This window comes from Choloepus didactylus, chromosome 22 (genome assembly GCF_015220235.1).
Source record: "Choloepus didactylus isolate mChoDid1 chromosome 22, mChoDid1.pri, whole genome shotgun sequence".
Taxonomy (NCBI): domain Eukaryota; kingdom Metazoa; phylum Chordata; class Mammalia; order Pilosa; family Megalonychidae; genus Choloepus; species Choloepus didactylus.
Window position 1 is genome coordinate 17,831,660 of NC_051328.1, and position 8,987 is coordinate 17,840,646.

At 34.8% G+C, this 8,987-nt stretch overlaps 1 pseudogene; it reads right to left on the minus strand.

Moving 5' to 3' along the window:
• Positions 1-258: 258 nt before the first annotated feature.
• LOC119518695 lies at positions 259-1,607 on the minus strand (annotated as a pseudogene).
• Between the last annotated feature and the right edge of the window lie 7,380 nt (positions 1,608-8,987).

Genomic DNA, 8,987 nt, shown 5'->3' on the forward strand with positions numbered 1-8,987 from the left:
ATTCATCTCCAACCAGCACTTTAAAAATTTCTAGCACTGAGTATGTAAGTAGTAACACCTACTCTAGTGTATATATTTTGACCTTATACTTGAAAGTATTTTTCCACAATGGCAATTACTGTGGCATTTGTCAGATATAAAACTAATAAATGATGTAGGAAATAAGAACAACAAAAAAGAATAGTAATAAAACATACTCAACTTTTTAATAACTTTTGTGTGTGGTGACCTGCAATGTATAGTTCTGGAAACTCTGTTCTACATATAACTGGAGTTCTTACAATCCTGGTCTTTCTTTAGGGTGCTACCCAATGCAGCAAAGTACTGGTTCTGGAATATTTCACAGGTAGCTTTCTTTTTGGAAAAAAGTAATTATTTCTCCCTCCGAAAGTCTTCTCCTTCTTCAAGCTTCAGTCTCTCTTCATGGTGGACTTTTTTAAAGTGCTTAAATTTATTCTGTAGCTCTCTTTCAATGGCTTCTTTCTGCTTAACTTGCTGCACAAACATCTGCTTCATCTCTTCCTTCTTCCTCTGATGCTCACTGTAGATTTCATGCCTTTTGGCTTTATAGGTATCTTGAAGAGCCAATGTCTTTAAAGTCCATTTCCTCCAGTTTGCAACATCTGTAAAGTTCATAGCATCCAGTGTGGGTCTTTTCTCACAGGTCTTCCATATTTGTACAAATGAGCATTTACCAGAGCTTTACAACGTCACAGTGTTTTTCATTTTCCACTTGTACAACACCCTAAGGATACTGATGAGCTTTGACCATTTAATTTCCAACTTTTACCTCTTCCACACTTCCTACAACAGCAAATGGTAAATGTCCACTCATTGAAGCATTGATTTAGCAAATAGTTTCATCATCTGTTGGGAACTGGTGTATGTGGATGCCGTTACTAACCAATTCACTCCATGAGCTTGATCTTAAACTTCTGTAATTCAGTTTTAAAAATTGCATCTGCTTTGGCAATTACTGGTACAATGTTCACCTAATGTTCACCTTACTATCAAGGCTCTTCATGGTTAGAAGATCAAGTTTCTTCAGAGAGTGGTCTGTGGGTGAAATGAAGTAAAGGTGCACATGGATGCGAGAATCATGGTAGTTAAAGAGAGATTGTTTAATCTTCAGTTCTTCTTGGAGATAGGCCTCAAACTGAGTATTGATAGAGTCAACTACAGGTTGATAACTCTCCTCTTTGTTTATTGGGTCACCAAATCCCACTTAGTATTCGCAACAGTCAATTTCAACTGAACATTACTTTCCTGGAGTTCATATGTCTGAGCTTTAAGTCTAACGTGTGGGTAAAAATGTTACAATTCACAGTCTTCAAAATTTGTATTAAACAATGTGTCATTCAGTGTTGATTTTCCAATTCCAATTTCCCACACACAGAGAATATTAAAACAGAAGCCTTGCTCAATGGATCTATTGACCAGCTGATCAGGCAAACTTTCAAAACCAACATGGCCACACATAGTTAGTGAATGAATGTTTTCTCGTTTAGTTTCTGTTCATCATCAGATACTTGTGACGATGTACAAGTTCCCTTTGTTGCCATTTGTGAATGAAAGAGCAGGTGCCATGACACCTCAGAGGAGATCATGGGCCCAAGCAGAAACAGCACCCTCCCAACTCTTTTTAGAAATTCTCATTTTATGTCTCATGCTTCTACCTGTTTCAGAAAGTCTTGCCTCCTGACTACTTCTCTCGAAAAATGACCTCCAGAAATTACCCTTAGATTTGATGTGAATTTCTAAATTTGACCTCAACTCCCTTTCATTATTTCTAAATGCACTTGTTGCATTTGCAGTATTATGTTTATCTCTATTTTTATTACATCTGAAAATAATCTTTATTTCACCTTCATTTTGAGATTTTTTTCTCAGTATAATTCTCACTTGAAATTTCTTTTTTTTTTAAAAAATCTTTAAAAATATTTTCCCATAGTTTTCTGGTATGTATTGCTTCTGATAAGAACTAACTTGCAATTCTTACCTATGCTTCATACATAGAAGCATAGATTGCAGTGCATATCACATACATAGCGATATGCACTGCAATCCTTGGCTGCTTTTAGAAGTTTATCTTTGTTTTCCGGAAGTTTAACTACAATCTTCCCATCTGTTCACATTCTTTTTATATGTTTTTCTCTGCATTCAGCTCACTGAACTTTTTGGTTGCTGATTGCAGCTTTTCATAAAAATTGGAAAAATAAAACAGTCATTATTTCTTCTGTTTTATGTTCTCTTTTCTGTCTTCTGAGTTCTGATCAAAAGTATATCAGAATGCTTAGTATTTTTCTACAGGCAATTCTGTTTTGTTCATTTTTCTCAGTATTCAAAAAATTTTTCACTTGTCCTATCTTTAAGTTCACTAATCATTTCTTCTGTCATATGCAATCTGCTGTTAATCTATCCAATGTCTTTTATATTTAAGTTATTGTCTCTAGATTTTAAAAAAATATTAGTTCCATTTCTCTGCTGAGATTTCCCATCTACATAAACATTTTCCCATCTTTTCTTGTGTGGTATCTTATTAATAGCTGTTTTGATATCCTTGGTTCAATCAATATCTGTGTTATATTGGGTCAACCTCTGCTGAAATTTTTCACTTCTGGCTTTTTTCAAGACATTCTCTTTGCTCTGGTTTTCTGCAGTTGAACATGATATGTGTTTGTCTTTTGCTTTGGTTGTTTTGGGTTGCTTTTTTTCTTTCTTTCTTTCTTTTTTTTTCTTTTTCTGGTTTGTTTGTTTACTTGTTTTGTTTAAATTTATCCTGCATAATATTCTTGGGCTTCCTGGATCTGTGTATTGTTTTTTCTCATTAATTTTTAAAAGTTCTCAGCCATTTTTACTTCAAATATCCTTTCATTTTTTACTTTCTTCTCCTCTGGTATTACAATTTTGCTTATTTACACTCTTTCTTAAATTGTCCCACACAATTTAAATATTCCATTAAGGTTTTTAAATGTGTGTGTGTGTATGTGTGTGTGTGTGTGTGTGTTTCTTTTTCTCTCTTTGCAATACAGTTTGGGAAGTTTCTGTTGACCTATTTTCAGTTTCAGTGATTTTTTGTTCAACTGTATTGAGTCTGCTGATAAGTCCATAGAAGACCTTCTTCCTATCTGTTACTATGTGTTTCATTTCTACCATTTCCTTTTGATTCCTTTTTTACTGTTTCCATCTCTTTGCTTAAATTTCCCACTTCTTTTCTTGCATGCTGTCTACTTTTTCCATTAGCAGCCTTAGCATATTAATCATAGTTATTTTAAATTGCTTGTTTACTAATTCCAACATCTGTCATACCTGTTTGGTTCATTTATTTATTTATGCATTTATTTATTTATTTAAGCAGTTGAAGGTCTACAAAAATCATGAAGAAAGTACAGAGTTCCCTAATCACCCCACCCCACCCCCAGGGGATTTGTGTGATACCTGTGATGCTCAATTTCTTTCCTCAGAGTGGGGTTTTGTTTCCTTGTCTTTTGTAATACCTTGCAATTTTTTTGTGGAATGCTGGCCATAGTGTGTTTGGTGATATGAACTGTGGTAAATAGCTTATTAGTATGAGAATTTCTGTTAATCTTGCTAGGAGTTGGGCTCTCTTTAATGTAGGTTTAGCTATCAGAGGCTTCGAATTTCTCTAGTGCCTTTATTTCTTTCTTCTTGATTTGTGTCTTCCCTATGTATTCCTCTTCAGAGATAGGACTTCCAATTGTAATCCATGATTATCATATGAACCCAGTTTGTGTGGTGGTAAGGCATGAGGGAGGTGTGTACTGCTCTGGTTAAATATGTTTTTAGTGGCCCTGTCACTTGGGACTGTCACCTTCACAAGTATTTCTCCAGTGGTATAGATTTTTTTGCTTCTGCCTCCCATTCTCTTCTCTGGTTGCAGAATTCCCAACCTATTCTCTTGAAGCCCTGAATCCTGATAAATATATGACATAGGAAGTCTGGAGACAGCTAGAATGGGAAGAATACCCCTTTCCCAGCTGGAATAGTGTTTCTGAATTATATTCTGGCAAATTTTATCTCCTGCAAAATAGGCCTTCATTATGGAGAATGTGCTGAAAGTATTTCACACTGGTTACTCTTCTCCTCCAATGCCAGAACCAAGAGGGGATCTTCCTCAGATCCTCACTGTAAGAATGTGATCAGGTTACTGGAGAAAAAGCCCCCCAAAACCAGGGAACCCCTTAAATCTGAAATACTCAGTAGTTTCTCATTCTCATGGTAGTCTTTACCCAGTCTCTGTAGTTGTCAAAATTACAATTTAATAGTACCAATTTATGTCCCCAGTAGGTTCTGCTCCAAGTGAGGAGATCCTGATTGCCAAATCTCTTTGAATGTACCTTTCTCTCCAGATTTTAGTCCTTTGATGGATCCAGGAAAAGCCTTTGATTTTTAGTTTAAAATCAGAAGTATCTGCTTCTGTTAACTTTTATTTTCTTAATTGAAGGCATCATTTTCTTTCTTCTTTTATTTCTCATAGTTTTTGGTTTCATACTAGATATTGTATACAGAAGATAGTAGAGAAAAGAAGTACAATGTGATTTTATTTGGTTTGGTTTTCCTAGTTTGCTGTGACCTCTCTTCTTTGTCTGGAGCCTGAAATGAAATTTCACTATCTGTTGAGTTGGTTTGGATCCAAGCTGCAACTTTAATAAGCTTCAATTCACCTCTGGTTAGCTGAACTCCCTAAGTCCTTCACTGTTGCTGCCAGGGGCTAATAACTTTGATTTTATCAGTGTTTGAGCCTTGAGCAAGGAGAGTATTAGATGTGGGTTTCACTTTTCCATTTAGTCTTAAATAGAGATTCTGATGCCAAGCACTGTGAAAATGGGCAAGAATGCAATTCTTCCTGCTTTTCAATGTAGGTCTTCACTCGCATGCAATATTGGGGGAGGGGTTTGGAGAGATTTGTCATACAGAGCAAATTATTTTTGACCCCAAATATAGCATGTCTTTCAGACTCCAATCCAGTCTGCCAGCTCCACCATCTACAAAACTCTTCTGGCTTCTTGCTGTGACCCAGTAAAGTCTCTTTGTCTTTGGAAGAACTTCTTCTCTATCTGGCTACAACCAACGCAGCATCTCCTCTATCTGGAAATCAGTCAAAGTGTTCTTGATTCTGGTGCTCTTCAACAGTACCATAGGTGTGTCTGGCTTTTACATTTTCTGGACTTTCTCTTAGTGTTACTGAGGAAGTGAAGGTCTTCTAGTCTTTTCATATCTTAGACTGGAAGCAGAATTTTTACTTCTGGATTCTTGAGGAAAGAACGTAACCAGACTGGGGCTGGGACCCAGGACCTGGGCTAGCCAATTTTGGGGTAATTTCCACAGAAAAAATCTCATAGTCCTGACAGGTCATCTGCTGAATTTGAAAATATGTGAGATGAGAAAAGATGTTGACTTCTACCTCTTCTAGTGAAGCCAAGATATTCAGGAATAGTCTTCTTCCATCCTTGAGATATAGATTTAAGTCTTTGGTTCTCTGAAAGCATCTTATAATCATGTAATCTTATTACACGTTTAAAAACAGTCTGACATTTCTAAATGATATATTTTCGAATAAGCAGAAGCTAGTGTGTTATAAGAAATTCAAAACAAAATGCAAATGCAATTGGAATCGTGATGTTCCTAAGGAACTTGAATGACCAGGGAAATGTTTTAAAAAGCAGCAAACTTCATTTTGGAAAAAAAAAAAAAAAATTAAATAAGAAAGGAAAAAAAAAAAAAAACCTTGGTTCTAAGTATTAATGAAATGATTTTTGAGTGTCTTTTCAGTTCCATAAAATATAAATCTGACAAATGACTCCATTCATTTGCATGATGAATGACTGTTCACACTTGGTTCCTTTATTACTCCTAGCAAGGCAGAAAATAGCTCCTTTGCATGCTTCTGTAGAAGCTGATTGTTTTTCCTTTTTCTTTGGTTGTTTAGGGTTTTTATTCTCTGTATGAAAAGATGACAGCTATTGAAAATTGCTTAAGTGATAATTAGTCCTCTATGACAGTTTATTATAGTGCCACAGCTTATTAAAAATCTTCATTTTCATACAATTATCAAATTCACTGCTTGAAGACCACTTTAAAAATGGAAATTTGCACGCAGTTGCTAATTCTTTGAAAAAAATATGAAAAAGTCTTGGTAAGAAAGGTCAAATTGCAGAATGAAAACCACAACACAAGCACATACACATGCACACATTATTTCTTTTCTTTGAAATGTATTTTCTTGGTTATTACAAACTTTCCAGAAAATAAAATGAAAAGTTTCATCTTCTGAATATGAAAAAAATAGTTTTTATACTAAAATGTGAAAATGATTTTCTGCTTTTTGTTTCCAGTGTGTATGTGTGTGTGTGTGTGTGTGTGTGTGCACATGGCTTCATGGCAATATTGGTGATGCTAAGGAGCTTATGCATTGCTTAAAAATTCATAGACAAATAACATGATACTTTTGTATACTAGCAAATCAAGATTTTTTAAAACCATTTTCTGCTTTTTTTAAAAAATTAGTAATTTGTAAAACAAATAGCAAATTTTTGAAAAAAACAGTTTTCCTTCTTTAATGGGAAAATTTAAGTCCTTAAAGGATTAAGTGGTGAACCAGTAGGCTGGCTATTAGGAAACCAGAAATAGTTTTGACTCTTACCTCTTATAACAATAGTTCATTTGCATACCTGATTTCTTATTTTTTTTCAAACTTATTTTTCACCAAGCATGGGTTATAAGTGCTTTCAATCCTCATATAAATGACTGTATGAAAACAGCTATTATTATTCTAATTTCACAGATGAAGAGCTGAAGAAGAGAGGTTATTTTGCCTTATGTCGCTTAGCTCACAAATGACAGTTAGGATTTGAACTCAGGCAAATTAAAATCTGATTTTTTCACTATAAATTGTAAAATTGGGGTGCTCCACTGAAATTGTTTTGCTGCTTGATGTATCTAAACTTCTTCAGTATTCTTCTAACTGGGTTCTTGACTTTCTCTGACATTGCCCTAAAAAATCTTGATAGAATGATTTTGTTAAAATAATAAAACATGAGTATTCCACTTGCTAGTTCAAAATTTTCAGTGACTTTCCAATGCTCATAGGATAAATTCCCAACCACTTTGCACAATTATCACATAATTCGGCATTTCCTAGTCTATCCAGTTTGACTGCTTGAACTTCCTCTGTCCTCTCAAGAGCTCCCTACTTACGCAACACCGAACCACAGAACATGCCATGCTTAGGTTTGTATTTACCGTTTCCTCTTTGAGGAGCTGCTGGGCTTGACTTGTACACATGAGGCATTCTTCAAGGGTCAGTTAAACAATCAGATGCAGCCCCCTTCCCCCTACTGTTGACACCCCCTTTCAATATGAACAAGTTAGGATACTCACTGTCTAGATACCCCTGAAGATGGAGAAAGAGATTAAATGAGAGAAAGAGGTAGCAACAAACAAGATAAGATTTAACAAAGGTCTATGAATATGGAAAATTTATATAAATATATATATATTTACATGCTGGGGTGTTGGAATAGCTGGAAGGAGGTAAATGACATGGTGAAACTATAACCTATAACATCCTTTGAAATTTGCTCTATAGCTATTCATTGAATTGTGCTTTGAAAGTCTTCACCTTTCTGTATAAAGCCTATATTGCATAAAAAGGAAAGATCTGAAACTGTTGAACTGTAACCTATAACAATTTTTGAAATTACTTGTATAACTGCTGGTTGAGCTGTACAATAATGGAAATAGCTGAAGTTGTAGAACTGTGACCCATGACATTCTTTGAAATTTGCTTTCTAACTACTTGTTAAATCCTACTTTGAAAGTTATCATTGCTATATAAACATCTTAAAGTTCACAATCAAAAATGCATTTAAGAAAAGTCAGTTCAAAGACAGCCTTATCTGTGATGCCTTGTTTGAATTCCTCAGAATTTGCTCTCCCCCTTCCTATACATTGCCATTGTGACTTGTGGATACTACTAAGAGTAATCATGAAACTTTGCTGCGTTTTCACATAGATGTGTCTTTCTCCCCAATTTAAGAGGTCCTTGAAGGCAGGATCATGTATTTGGTATTTTCATACATCTTTTATAGTAAAGTTACTTTATTTAAAAGCAGTTTACTGAGATATATTCATGCTCCATTCAATCCTTCCAAAGTGTACACTCCGTGGCTCAAAGTATGTTCACAGAGTTGTGTATTTATCACCACAGTTTTATAACATTTTCATTACTCCAAAAATAAAAACCCCATAGCTCTTATAACCCTTCTATTGACACTTAGCATTAGAGTGGTACTTTGTTACAACTGATAAAAGGATATTAAAATATTACTGTTAAATATAGTCTCTGGTTTGCATTAGGTGTATTTTTTTCCATTTACCATCCCATTGTTAACACCTTGTAATGGTGATTTATAATTGTTCTAGTTCACGAAAGAACATTCTTATATTTGTACTACTAACCACAGTCATTGCCCACAACAAAGTTCACTATGTCATACAGTCCCAAGTTTTAGCTTTTTTTTTTTTTGCTTTCCTTCTAGTGACATATAAGACCCTAAACTTTCCCTTTCAACCAAAATCACACCCATAATTCAGCACTGTTAATTACACTCACAATAATGTTCTACCATCACCTCTATATAACTCCAAACATTTACAATTGACCTAATTAAAAATTCTGCACAAATTAAGCATCAGCTCACCATTCTCTCATTCTATCTCCTGGTAACCCACATTCTAGATTTTAACTCTATGAATTTGCTTATTTTAATTGATAATATTAGATCATTCAATGTTTGTCCTTTTGTGTCTGGCTTATTTCACTCAACATAATGTCCTCAAGGTTCATCCATGTTTTTACATGCATCAGGACTTCATTCCCTCTTACTACTGAGTACTATACTATTGTATGTATAGACCATATTTTGTTTATCCATTCCCCAGCTGATGGACACTTGGGTTGCTTC